The 14,616-nt window shown below is 42.2% G+C and overlaps 1 long non-coding RNA gene across 1 annotated transcript; it reads left to right on the top strand.

Moving 5' to 3' along the window:
* The first annotated feature begins 375 nt into the window (after positions 1-375).
* LOC106037806 (uncharacterized) lies at positions 376-2,443 on the top strand. Its single transcript, XR_001208266.3, has 3 exons — positions 376-842; positions 987-1,178; positions 1,264-2,443. It is a non-coding gene; the product is annotated as an uncharacterized lncRNA (long non-coding RNA).
* Positions 2,444-14,616: the final 12,173 nt, after the last annotated feature.

The raw sequence follows: 14,616 nt of genomic DNA, 5'->3' as shown, positions 1-14,616 counted from the left end.
CTGAGCTGACAACACCAGCATCATGGGCAGGTGTGATCCTGAACTGCAGATGAGAGGTGGCTTCTGTGCCAGGCCGATCCCTGCTGTGCCCAGGCATGCGCTGCTGCTGCCGCCCAGCTGAGCAAAAGTGCTGCTGTCCCCAAGTGCCCAAAGGCCCTTCACCCCTCAGCCTGCCTCCCCCGGCAGTGTCCTGCTCCCTTAACAGACACCAGCGGAGGCAACGCAGCTCACTTCATGGTCCAGTTATAGGAGGCAGGCTACCTCGGTAGAGGATTTCGTGTTGACTGAGTGGGATAGGGAGAAAATATACGTGCAGTTATTCCAGCAGACCCGGTGGCAATTTTTGGCTGGGAGCAGAGGTGAGCTGCTCAGGGAGCAGAGGCAGCCTTACCTGGGGCTGCTGCTGGCAGGGCAGGGTCTGAAATTGGAGCCGGAGAGGAATTACGCAGCTGCCGCCGCTGCGAGGAATCTCCAGTTTCTAATTTTATTTTCCTAGCTGCTTGTAAATGTCAAGAAAAATAAAACTGAAAAAGAAGTGTGGGGTGCTACAAAGTCCTGTCATAAAAATGTATCTTCTAAGTCATAAATTAATGATTTGTTTTCTCCATCTGGTTTGCCTGATACAAACAGGAACAGCTTGCTTTTGCTGAGAGTGGAAATGCCTCTGCTGAAATGATCTTGTGGAAATGGGAAGATACAAGAAAACACTCAAGTAGCCTGTAGCAGTCTGCACAGTGCTGCAAACAGAAGGAAAGTGCACAAAGCGAAACATGACTTGGAGGAGAAACACATCTCGCATGCTGTTATTGATTACCCCCTGTAATACAATGTGTCCTCAGATGGTAAGTGTGCGGCTTTTTCCACAGTTCACCAAAACCCGCTCTTCTGACTTTCCTCCTAAAAGCATGACCTGCCTACCTTTCTGTGGCTTTCAGTGTTGTTGGCTCCTCAGGCCATTTTTCCAGTGCCCTTTTTATTTTTCCCAGTAATTTCCCCAGCTGCCACCTCCGAAGGTAAAACTGGTACTGCCAGTTATGCACGACGTTAACTCTGACAAGTGAAAGAAGGGAGAAGCTGGAGATATGCCTGAGCAGTATTTCTACATCACTTTCAAATGAAATACATTTTTATGCTTTGGAAACAGCAAACAAGAGGTGGCCCTTGGCCAGAGGAGTAAGGTAGGTCATGTACATATAGCTGTAAGGATATTTTTGCTTACTGTAGAAATCAAGTCTATCTAAATCCCTTTTCTCTCTTTTCCAGATATTTCCAAGTTGGATATTACCAAACTTTGTCTGCTGGATGGTAGCTGTTTACCTGCCTGGGAAAGGAGGTAGAACTACTGCACAGGAAGGTCGTATGTGAAGTTTCCTACATCTGCTGGTTGTTTTCATGGGACCTCTGGACTGGCATGAGGGGAAAAATGTTGTTCTAATGAGCCTTGAGTCCTACCGCAATGTTTGGTCCTCCTCCAGCCTCTAACCAAGGTATCTTGTGACTTCAGTTCTTAGGGCTGAGACAGGTGGAGGCATACCAGGGAAAGAGGAGATTGTGGGAAATAGCCTTTTTACTTGCTAGGATCTCAGTAGGAAGATAATGGAGGCAAGACATAAAGGCAGTCTGCAAGAAAGTTGGGGAGAGACTCTTTACTAGGGTATGTAGTGTTAGGACAAGGGCTAACTATTTTAAATTAAAAAGGAGTAGGTTTAGGTTAGATGTAAGGAAGACATTCTTCCCTGTGAGCGTGGTGAGGCACTGGCACAGGTTGCCCAGAGAAGCTGTGGATGCCTCATGCCTGGAAGTGCTCAAGGCCAGGTAGGACGGGGCTTTGGGCAACCTGGCTCAGAGGCAGGTGTCCCTGCATGTGGCAGGGGGGATGGAACTATGTGGTCTTTAAGGTCCCTTCCAACCCAAACCGTCTCTGATTCTAAGACCTAAATGGAGCAAGTACATAAAAGGGCAACTTTCTGAGTGTTTTGAAAACTCTATGAGTCATGGAGTGTATCAAAAAATGATGTCTGCCTTTCACACAAATATTATCAAAAATGTATTAAAAATATGAATATGCATGCCGAAATTTACCTTTCATTTTTCTCCACCTCTTTTTCTACTCTCTGTATTGGTCCTTGTCTAAAGCAGCTTAGTTTCTGCAGTCTTTTCTTTGTCAAACTCATCTTTTGCTCCCAAACAACTTCCAGCAGATCTCAGCGCAGTGTGACTGGCACATCATACCCTGGTCAGGTTCCCCAGGGGATGGAGTCCCTGGCCAGGAAGCTTCATTGCCAAGGAGATCTGCAAAGTGATCTGCCAAATCAGTCCTCGTCTGTTGTGTTGTCTGAGATGTTTATGTTTTTATGAAGCAGCTGGTTCACTTAGTGAGTCTCTATTTTTAGGTCTATGCTAGCAGCCCTTAGGAAATTATACTGAAGCTGAAGATGAGAGGATGTCCAGCAAGGTGAAAGCCTGCATAGACAAAATGGAGTTGTCTTCCTGGTCTGTACTCCCACAGGGATTGCAAACATACATTTTGTGAGGTGTGTGCATTGTCACAAGGGCCTAAAAAACAAATTTTGGGCTAGTCTGGTCATCTTGATATACTGTGTTGTGCCTTATCAACATAACCTTCCTTCCGTCCGTCCTTCCGTCCGTCCTTCCTTCCTTCCTTCCTTCCTTCCTTCCTTCCTTCCTTCCTTCCTTCCTTCCTTCCTTCCTCCCTCCCTCCCTCCCTCCCTCCCTCCCTTCCTCCCTTCCTCCCTTCCTTCCTTTTTATTTGCTGCAAAATAAACACAACTGCTTAATAATTGACAAGGTGACATTTAGGTTTCACTTTTTATTTCGAAATGTAAACACATGTTTCAGTTCTCTAGTCTAGTAAAGAATGTTATATTTTTATGGGATTAGACACCTTGTTAAATCATTTTAGATGTTACCACTTTTTTCCCATTTTTCCTTAAGTTATTCGTTTGTTCCAGCACTCCTTCTTTTGGCAAGAATCTCACTTGCATAAGCTGTTGGATCAGCTTTTCACTGATTATGAACTAAGTCATTTTTTGCCTCAGCAAAAAGAAAGAGCTGAGTAAAAGAGTTTTTAGTTTAGAAATATTTGTCCTCCTTCAGGATTTTGGGTGCCCGTTAGCTCCAGCAGGGGAGCTTAGCACTTTGCAGCATTGGCTTGTTAAACCAGAGATGCTCCTCTAACCTTGTCCAGCTTCCAGGGAGCTGTGGTGCTGCTGCTGCAGTGTCATTGCATCTGTCCTCTGTTCCTCTCTCTGTGCTTTTCAGATTTTTTTTTTTCTATAAGCAAAGACATTGGTTTTCTTGGAATGAGCTGCAGAACCTACTCCTCCCTCCATCACAAGCATCCTACCAGACACAATACAGATGGTTTCTCAAAAGTGTGCTTTTTCTTTTTAGGGGCAAGTGATGTACTGTTAATCACTAGCGGGTGTTTTAGGTAAATGAAAGCCAACCTGATGAGTGAGTGATGCCTAGTAGGTGATTTTGTTGATTCTTTTGTTAGCTGTTAGCTGACATTGCTTGCAGCTACTCCATCCTCTCTTTGCTGGCGTAGAGTATGAGGGAAACTTGTACCCAACAAGGAAAATATTACAATTGTAACACCAAAATAGGTTAGATCTTTTTACTTGGTTGGGATTCATTTTAAAGCAGCACAATATGCTAGAAAATGCAGTCCTCTGCAACAGATACTGCAGCAAAGTAAACCTTGAAATGCTCCTGAAAGGTCTCATCAATTCCTCTTGCAGAGTGTGTTGAATGTAATGACGGAGATAAGTGATTCACATAATTTGTTTCACAGACCTCGAACTTAACTGTACAGGTGGCTCTGTGGGGCTTTGTAACGCTTCTGTTCACCTTGCTAGATCCAGGTTCCAGACAGAAAATCTGAATTCTGTGAGAGTCCATGTGATAACCTTGTGTCCTTGAAGCCAGGTTGAGTTCTGTCTTTGAGCTCTCAGGGAACATTTGGTTCATGCTTTCATCTTCAGGAGATTTCAGTGCTAAGCTAAACTTAATTCCAGGCTTCAGATACCCTTTACAAGGATCCAGCCTACAAGGCAAGAGGCTAACACTTTGTATCTGATCCTTTCTTGTCCATTAGCTTATAAAAATTTATAAAAAGTATATGACATAAAAATATCAGGCATCCAAAGAGGTAAACATTTAAGAAGTGAATAATGGGATTCCTAGAAGAACACAGGTGTCTAACTTCTCTTGGAGTGAATCACTTTGAATGCTTGCTGATCAAACTACGGGGGCTCAGCTCCCAAAAGCTGCATGAAAGGCACCAAAACTTTAGCTCTTTCCCCTTGCAAATACAGATGAGATTTTTTAATTTTTTTATTTTTTTTCCTTAAAAAAGTGAGAATACTTTTGCTGGAGTTTTTCACTGAGATGAAGATTTATATACACAGTTCCAAACAACACCCCCTTTTCAGTTGCCTACCATTGCTCCATCCAGCTAGCTGACTTTTCAAGAAGTTTAACGATTAAGATATACTTTATTTTGAAACTCGTTTACTTTTGTCAAGTCTTGGTCACAAATGCAGTGTTGTAAAGGCATCTGGTTGATATGATTCAGAAAGCATTTTACAAAACCACTTGGCTCTGTGGAGAGAATTGATTCTTTGTCAGCAAGTGATTGACAGTCCAAACCCACATAATCTAAAAGGAGATGCAGAGACAAGATCTGGCAGTCCACCACAACAGACCTCTTGAGTTAGCAAAGCCATGATGTGCAGGAATCACGCACTGGGCTCACTGATGGGGGCAGGCATTTAATCAAATGATGAAGGCATGCGATGAGTGTGCCAGACAATGCGATGAAGATGGCACAGGGGAACCGTGTACCGTGGGAGAGGCTGTTGCTGGAGCATCTGTCTTCGAGCTGTGCCTGTCCTCAGCTGTGGCACAGGCCCCCTGCCCAGGGAAGCCAGGCATCAGGCACAGCTGCTCCGAGGCCCTGGCCAGTGGGTGTGAAGCGGAGTACAGAAACGAAGCTTGTGACCATGTGTAGGACTTGATGGGTCTGGCACTACCTCAAGCAGATGTCCCTGGTCCTTGTTTCTGGGGGCTGAGTTGGAAAACAGCATCGAGACTGAGCAGAGCAAGCATGGCCAAGTCCTGTACAAGTCGATTTACACCGCTGGAGTCTTCACCAGAACGTTCATCTTGGACAACTATTCAGAAACTGGGATGAATCACATTACCAGTGCTAAGTACTGAATCACGCACCTATCAAATCTGTCAGCAACAAAATTTATAGGTAAAAAATAAGACGGTACACCTCTTTAAAGTGTTGGCACCATTTTATCAGGATAAGTGGTTGGATCTTACAACTGTGTGAGCTTTCCAAAGTGTTAATTTAATTGCACAGCCACCTTCTTATCTAATTTGCCTCTGGCAGGATCTTAAAAATGATTTAAACTTCAAAGACGATACTAATCCCACATGCACAAAGATACTTGGAAAAACTATTTCTTTGAAATGTAACTGATTACAAATGAGCGTTGATTGCTGGTGCCTTCCTTGCAGCATTAGCTTTTCTGTGGGCATGGCGTGCTTTTGTAATTTGTCAACTGCTACCACTATTTAGGATCAGTTAAGCTTTCTCACACTAATTAAAAACTGTAATTAAATAACCAAAAAATCCCTCACTATGACTCAGTCTCAGAGTGTGCATCTGGCCCTTGTTTGAGACAGAGGGTAAAAAAACCCCGAAGTTATGACTGAAATTTCCGGGATGTTTTCTTTTGATTATCCCATAAAGGCACTCTGCTGAAATGGCAATGGCTGGAAAATAAAAGAGAGAGACAGACATCTTTCACTGAGGTGGAAAGGACTGTGGTAAACATTTCTGCTTAGATTGCATTTTGATCTCAGAATGCAGTACAGGACTAATAGATCATGAACAGAAGGAGCAAAATAAAATATTCTTTTAAAATATCTTTTAATTGCAGGTCAGTGAAAGTACTGGTGAATGTTATCTAAAAACGAATCCTCTCCTTGAAGAGAAGTGTACTCTACTCTCACTCTTCCATATTGACACAAAAGGAGAAAATGATCATTGGAAAGCAATTTACTCTTGCAAGAGGTTATCACTGCATTTAATAGCCATACATTGATATATTTGTAAAAAGTTAGGCTATAGCTTCTTAGTGCATTGGGGAAAGAAAGAACTGCTCTACGGTTAGACATTAACGTGTTGCACAAGATCTATCTCCACTAATTGTATTTGGCCACTTTTATGTTGTTTTAGTGACCACATAAAACAGAAGGGTGGGATACCTCAACTTCTGTCTCCTGATGAAGATGACATACTTACTGTAGCTAAAGCTTTCTAACAATTAAACTGTCCTGATCGTAACATAAAGACGAGACATATTTCCTCATAACTCTCCATCTAGATGCCATGAGTGCTGTTCAAGCAACATTTGTTGAACAGCTGTGTCTAGAAAGAAAAGTGAGCTAGTGAAATGTATTTTTTAAATTGATACAGATTTCAGTGGATTGCTGTTTGGAGTTATTTCTGGAGAAAAAGTTTTCTGAGTGAAAAAATTATCACTTCAAAATGCACTCTGTTTTTCTACAAAAAAGAGGTCCAAAATGGTGTTTACTGAAATGAAAATTTGGAGTCACATGAAGTAAGTTTTTGAAGGAGGGAATCTTTTGTTAGAACTGCTGGCTTTGGAGGTTAATTTAGCTTGAAAAGAAAAGAAAAAAAAACACTATGGTCTTTTCCATGATAGAAATCTACTCTTTATGTCCTCAAGATTCTAATTCCTGTTGAGCTAGATCTTTTTATCTGCTTTATCTTGATCAAAACAAAGTGGCAGTTGTTGTTTTGTTTATTACCCTTTCATTTATATCTCTGCTTTAAACTTGCTAAATTGAAAAACATAGCTCCCCTATTAAGAGACTGTGATCTCACTTGTGGAATCAGCCCTTCCAGAGACAACACAGCAATATTTAAACTGTAGCTGAAACCTAAGAATCAATGGTCCTGTGAAAGCCAGAATCAGTTATCAACCAGGTGTGGAACGGTCTGTTTGCTTCCTAAGGCACAGATCTCCCACTGTCTGTTTAAATGTGTACCATGCAAGGCGGGTAGATACTTTGATAGAAAAATAAATGCCTCATTTCTCTTTCCTCTTCCCCAAGACCACTGGTAGTGACAATCCATCCTCTCCTGACAGATTTGGCCTTCAGTACACAGTAAATCCTTGGTAAAACCTCTCTCAGGCACCCTAAAGGCTAGATCTTGACCTGGCAGCTTAGCTTCCCAGCCAGGAAAGCAAATAAGGGGAGAGGAACCACAGAATCACAATAATGCCGGATGGTAGAGTGCTGGTAGTCCTGAAACCCAGCCTCCCACTCAGAGCAGGAGTACCACTAGTGCCAGAACAGCTCTGACATGGCTTTGTCCAAATTTATCATGAAGGACAGAGATATCAACACCTCTTTGGATATCCTGACCCAGTACTGCACTTTCAACTAATTTTCCTAATGCCCAACTTGATTCTCCTGACCAGCAAGTTCTGACTGTTGCCCTTGGTCAAATTTTCTGTTTCACAATATGAAGAGGAATTTGCTCCATCATCTCTGTAATTGACCTCCAAGTAGGCTGTCATTACAGTGTTCCTTAACCGCCTCTATGCCATGCTGAGTTGTCCCTGCTCCCCGTGGGGTCCCTCCCACAGGATGCCGTCCTTCCCGAACTGAGCCTGTGGGGGCTGCCCACAGGCAGCAGCTCTTCAAGAACTGCTCCCACACGGCTCCGTACCACGGGGTCCATCCATCCCCCAGGAGCAAACTGCTCCAGCACGGGTCCCCCACGGGCGGCAGCTCCCCCCAGACCCCCTGCTCCTGCGTGGGCTCCTCTCCACGGGCTGCAGCTCCGGCCCGGGGCCTGCTGCTGCGGGGGCTCTCCATGGGCCGCAGCCTCCTCCAGGCCACATCCACCTGCTCCACGTGGGCTCCTCCACGGGCTGCAGCGTGGAGATCTGCTCCGTGTGGGACCCATGGGCTGCAGGGGGACAGCCTGCTCCACCAGGGGCCTCTCCAGAGGCCTCAGGGGAACTGCTGCTGCCTGCCTGGAGCACCTCCTGCCCTCCTGCTGCACTGGGGTCTGTGGGGTCTGCACGGCTGCTTCTCACTCCTCTATCCCAGCTGCTGTCACACAGCAGTATTTACCCTTTTATTAAATCTGCTCTCCCAGAGGCCCAACCAGTGTCGCGCCCTGGCTTGCCTCAGGGCAGCAGCTGCTCCCTTTTGGAGCTGGCTGGAGCTGGCAGCCTTAGCATTGTCTCCACATTGTCATGGGTCTGAGCTCCCGGCTCCAGCACTGAATCTGCTGGGGTGACAGGTCTGTCTGGCAGCGAGGTTCTTCTGCTTCCTTCAGCATGGTAACTAACTGCTCAGTAACACTTGACAAATTACTCTCTTAGTTTTGGTCCTGATCTGATGACAGAAATGTCCAGGCCCAACCCCTCCCCGAGCAGGAGTTGTTCCTTTTCTGTTGCAAATGGGCAACGAATGTGGGAAGGAAGCCGTCCTTCTGCGGACAGGACTTTCCAACTTCCCTTGTCTTGAGAATGTGTCCTTTCTTGCCTCAATCACATCAACCTTTTTGTGCTCTGTTCTCTGGGAAACAGGAAGCCAGACGAGTTCACTCTGCTTGGCTGCAGGGTCTCTCGCTTGGCACGGAAACCCTGTTTACCTCTGACCTCCTGGCATGGTTCACTTGTGAACATTAGAACCACCTCATGCTGCTCCTCCCATGTTGTCAATTAGAAAAATAGAGAACTTGACATTTCCTCCAACTCTCTGTGGAATATCTGAGTATTTACTTCTGGGTAGACTGGTGAGAAGAAACATGTTCTGAGGTTGATCTGTTCCCTTCCTCCCATGCAGGTAGAAAAAGTTAGAGAAGGGGAAGACCAGAGCAAAACTCTTCTGGAATGGTAATAGACACAGGGAATCTTGTAAGCACAGTCTGGACTACAAAGAGTCCCCTGAATGAGATCTGTAAATATCACTTTTTTTTTCTTTTTTTCTTTTTTTTTCTATTAGATCTGAAAGCAGTTAATTGCAAGGTTGACTTCCTTCTAAGATAGTGAGATGCAGCCACTTCTGCACAATTCCCATGCTCCAGCAGGCAGGAGTAGCTATACTTAGAAAGGAAAAACTGTGATACAATAGTGGAAAAAGGGGGTGGGGGTTGACAAGGAGTGTGCAGTACATCTAAAGATTGTGTTTTGTGAGACATTTATTTTATGAAATGGGATTTCTGTTTCCAAGTTATAAAACCATAAAAAGTTATTAGGAAAAGCAAAACTGGGTACAGCAGCTTCAGAGGAATATTAGCTAATTTATGTCTATGTATGGGGAGAGGTGAAGTGCATCTTGTCCTTACTATCACTGTTTTTCAGAGGGACCAGTCCTTTCTGGAGTTTCTGACCCCAACTGCAGCATGTTATTTAATCATCTGAAGGTTCACAGTACCAAGGACAAGTTAAAGCAAGAGCATGCCAGTGCATCTGGATGCTAGTGACAGCACCATGGTCTGAAAGGTTCAATGCATGTCTTTGCTTCTGGAAATGGAGTAGCAGGTGGGTTGCGTCTTGTCCCCACTGCATGGCTGAGGATTTAGCTGAGGAACCCATGTCTCACTGAAATGAAAAACAGCTACATCTGAATCATGCAGCACAGTGTCATCTGGAGATGCCAACTCATGCCATGACATATTCTGTCCATCCTAGTCTCCACCAGACTCATTAGCTCAAGCATGGCCAACCTATACTACCAAAGCTAAGCCTGCTTGTGCTAACTTGGGATAAGTCTCTTTTTTATGCCTTACTAGAGCATGTACGCATATCCTCTATTTTTTTTTTGTGTATGGATCTCTGATAGCATTCAGTAAGACCACCCACTCCTGTCTCCCAGTGAATTTTAGCAGCTTCATATTTTAGTTGAAAGTCAGAATTCAGGATAAAAGGAAGCCATAAATAGTCAGGATAGGTACTTTCTTTGAGCAGCCCATCCAGTCTTCTGCTATGGAGTTTTTGCAGTTTTGCTAGATGTATCTTTAGGTTTTGGTTGCTTGTTTCTCAAAATCTCAGTACCAACTGAACCAGTCCACTGGTATATTCCATTTACTCAGTTTACTCTGAGTTATCTACCTTTGCAGCTGGATCAAAATTTGGCTAAAATCTCCTCACCCATATATTGAAATTATATGACTCTTTCTTTAAAAGTGACCTCTGGCATCTTATCATTTAAAAAGTTTGTATATCTATCTATCTATCTATCTATCTATCTATCTATCTATCTATCTATATCTCTCTCTATATAGATATCTATAAATGTTTTAAATTTCTGCTAGTGTTCTGCTATCCAGGTTATTTGGATAACTCATTAAGTATGCCTGTTTATGAGTGTGCTGGACTATCACTGATAGTCATAGATATACTAGATAGACATAGATAAAATAGATTATCTCTGCAGCCTAATTTTTGGCTGGAGGGCCATGATGAAGCCCTGACTGAGGTAAGAAGAGGACAATTTGAGTAAGATTCAAATATTAGATATTTGCAGTCCAGACAAGTACATCTCACCAAAGGTCCTTTGAAGCTATAGACACTGTGTGATTCATGTTGCATAGGGTGGAAGAGATTGTGCACTGGAAGCACCCAGGGCTGTGCAGGTGTAGACACCTGCATTTAATAAGATGAGTATGAACCTTGGCAACCATGGAAACTGAAGTCACAGGAAGATTTCACTTGGTCCTGTTTTCACTACTGACAAAGTGGGGGAGGAGGGCCTGTACAGGAGAAAGTACTTTCTGCTTCTCATAACTGGTTAGATCTGTGTTTGAAGGGTGTTGCATATTAAGTACCCAAGTTACAAAAGAAACAATGAATGATGTTTAATGCTCATAGTGTCTGAATTTCAACAAAGAAGGGATGACCTAAGGGTTGGGACGAGGGCTGGAGGTGCTTTCTGCTGCCTGCTATGCCATAGGCAGCTACCACATCAGCTCAGCAGTCAATAGGATTTGCAGACATACATAAGGACTGGTGTGGCTGATAAGTTTTTTTTTTTTTTTTAAATAGGACTGCGAAGTGTGATTTCTCTCTCTCACTCGTAGTGCAGAATCCAGTCAAGGACCTCTATGAATCTGACTGCTTACTTCTGAGGGGAGGTTGCCCTTGTAGATGCATGGCTAACGGCAGGATGCAAGGGGTAGAGTGACGCATGTATTTGTACATAGCACCTATCCATTATAGGTGTGGAAAGACTGCAGGATCTGCCTTAGCACTCAGGCTACAACAGCAGTTTCCTGCTGCCAAAGCATGCTCTGTCTTGCCCCAGACAGAGCTCCGGAGCACTCTGCTCATGAGCTGAGAAGATTAGCATTTGAGTGAGGAATCCTTCTCTTGGTTATCCAGTCCCCAAACTCCTAATTGAGTAAGTTCGAGACCAGTTATTCTTTATTTTTTTCTTCTAAATAAAGATTTTCCCTGTTTCTCAGGAAAACAGGAGATGATTTCATCTTAACATAACATTTAAGATGAGATAGTGTCAAAAGCTGTAATCTTGCATGTCCCCTTTAATACATAACATCCTGATTATAGTGGCCCTGAAAAATTAACAAGTATTCAAATAAACCCTAACTGAAAAGGATGCAAGGCCACCATTATCCAGCCTGTGTGACTCATTAAAGTGAAGGGTGAAGAGCACAGCAGAGTTGCATTAATCACTTGGTTCTGCTACAGGAAGAAAAGGATTAATGTGATAGTTTATTTACAACATACCATATGCAGAGTTAGCCGATAGCCTCACAGAGGCTCTAGGGATGCTGTTGATGAAGGAACTTCCCACTTCTAAATTATCTTTGGGAAGTCTTTAGTCAAATTTTGTTTTAGACTTTGCATTTTGCTTGATAATAATCCACAATCTTTCTGATACAAAATAAAAACTTCATTTCTTGTTTCATGTCTTCTGCCCTCCCCAAACATTAGCATATGAGAAAAACTCACATAAGTTTATGAAGATAGTTTCATGAATAGCTGTTCTAAGGCCAAGAGAGGAAAAAAAATACCAACACCACCTTATCAAGAGGTTGAAGACACCTTTTTTAGAGCAAGTTTTTGGTGATGAGGTACCTTGAAGATGCTCTTACAGAAGTCAGATGATATTTGCTTAGTTCTCATACGACAGGATGCTGTGTTATTAGAAAAAGAAGAACAAATAGGTGAAGTAAAACTCTGCTTTCTTAGACTTTCTGAAGAATACTTCAAATCAGAAAAAAAGAAATGGAACAGCAGACCATAGGGTTATCAAAAGATAACAAAAGTAGCATTTATGATGATAGGTGGTCCTGTTGCATTTGGTGTTCTTACTGATTTCAGGAATGACTGACAGCTGATGAGCCACTCTCACAATTGGGTTTATAACAGATGGTACAAAAGCTCCCTGATGGGAAACTTGGTCAGGATTCAGAGCAAAACATCTGACAGGAAACTACCGATAGGCATAAATGTTATAAATTACCATACAAAAGAAAGTACCTGGTCCAGAGTGAGATTTACTGATTATAGTCCTTGTGCATTTCTGAGGATTGCAGAGAAGATGATTAAACCCTTGGATCTTGTTGGACAAAAGCTCCTGTTGCACAGCACTCTTCAAAAGCGAGGCAGCAGAGAACATCTCAGATGTGGTTGATACTACAAAATCCAAAACACAGAAGAAAAGAGATGTTGTGCAGGAAAAAGTGGGGAATTCAAAGTTGATATTACAAAAAACAACATATGGAGCTTCATATGCTATGGCAAACACCATAAACTGAGGCATGGACTGGTGTTTGGAAAAATTTTAATGTAGTTTGATTATTGTTGTTGTTGTTAGCTGGGGAGAGCCTCTTCCGGGAGTCAGCTGGGACTGATTACTGTACAGAGCAGTATATGTTAACTAGTGCAGAGCAGCTAGACCCGAAACACTTGTGGAACAGACCTCTGCTAGGCTCCCTGGCTTGGGATGATAGCTGGATTTCCTGTGGTAGAAACCACAGAAGGATTCCCAATCCTTCTGAAAATGCTGTATCTTGACTGGAGAGTGTTTGGATTTGTCCACACGCAGCCATTCTCACCTTCAATAAATCAGTAGAAGGAGCAGTTTTAAGATTAGACAGCAAGTTCCCATCAGTGTGGTCCAAGACTTTTCTTTTGGTGATGTCAGCAAGCTTTTCAATTAGCATCAATTGAGGTAGTGGGGCCTGTGATGTGGAAAGATAATTTTTGATTACAATCATGCAGAAAATTGGCCTTTTAGCTTCTAATGTGCTTTTATTTAAAATTAACTCTAAACTTTCCTGAGCATGTTGTAACAAAAAAATGCTCTAGATTTCTACATAGTCTTCAAAACTGGCAATACTGTACACACATGCTACACACATTACCATCCAGTGATATCAGTAGAACTATTTTTATGGTTAGAGATATATAAATACGCAAGGTCAAGGCCTTATTCTGTATTATGTCATAACTATGGAATAATGCATAGGTGAGTGGTGGGACTGACTTCACCAGTGAGCTGTAAAATATATTCCTTAGAGAGGTCAGATTCAAAAAAATAATAAAAATTTCAGTTCATCATCTTTCCTGGGTCAACAAAACTTGGCTGAACTTTGACAGGCTTTCAATTCCAGATTGATGATATAGTCTTCTTTCCAAGGATGGATATGTTTGGGAAAAGGCCAATGCCTAATTCTGAAGAGAAGTAATAGTCATGGTGAGCTAAACATATTTTTCAGATTATAAGTACCTTTTTTACTTTCTGACCCACAGGAGGTAATCAACAACTCTCTTCATGCTCATGTTCTTCCATAGCTCCTCTGCTGTCTCCAACTTTTTCTTTCAGGTATAACTGTTCAATAAGTAATTTAAACTCAGAGTCTTGTTCTCTGTTTACATTTAGCTTTGAAAATTCCTTCTGCTACTTCAGACCCGAACAAGGATTTGTGTGCCTGAAAGCTCATTTGTTTTCTCAGTGATGTAAAATGGATCTAATAAAGTAAATGACTGTCTTTGCAAATTTTGTCTTTCCAATAAGACAGCATCTTTAACCAATTCATCTGAACTTCTCTGAAATTTTTAACATATTCTGAACTAACATATACTTAACACAAAAAAATCTAGGGTGACTTTTATAGGGTCATTATTGGATGACTTTTTCCTACTATACAGAATTACTGAAGCTCAGAAGTATGAGTGCATAATACACCTCTCACTTTAAGAGTTGCAAATTATTTGGTCAGTTAAATTTATTTATCGAGATGTTACGTTCATGTTGGGAAGCAAAATTCTGTGTTAGCAGACTTACTAACCCAAACCCAATACACTAAAAGAAGTATGTTTTGATAAAACATAAAATTTTATTAACATTTCTTTCTCCTTTAACACAACCTTCACTGAACCAGAGTTGTAAACACTAAAATACTCTGCATAGTTCAGTCTCATGCTATCTGAACTGGCCAAACCAAAAGCTATGAATATTTAAAAAAAAAAATTAAAAAAATATATTTTTAATCCCATTTTC

The sequence above is a fragment of the Anser cygnoides genome, chromosome 1, assembly GCF_040182565.1.
Source record: "Anser cygnoides isolate HZ-2024a breed goose chromosome 1, Taihu_goose_T2T_genome, whole genome shotgun sequence".
In the NCBI taxonomy this organism is placed as follows: Eukaryota; Metazoa; Chordata; class Aves; order Anseriformes; family Anatidae; genus Anser; species Anser cygnoides.
Note: the sequence above shows the minus strand (reverse complement) of the source record. Positions and strands in the feature narration are given on the sequence as shown.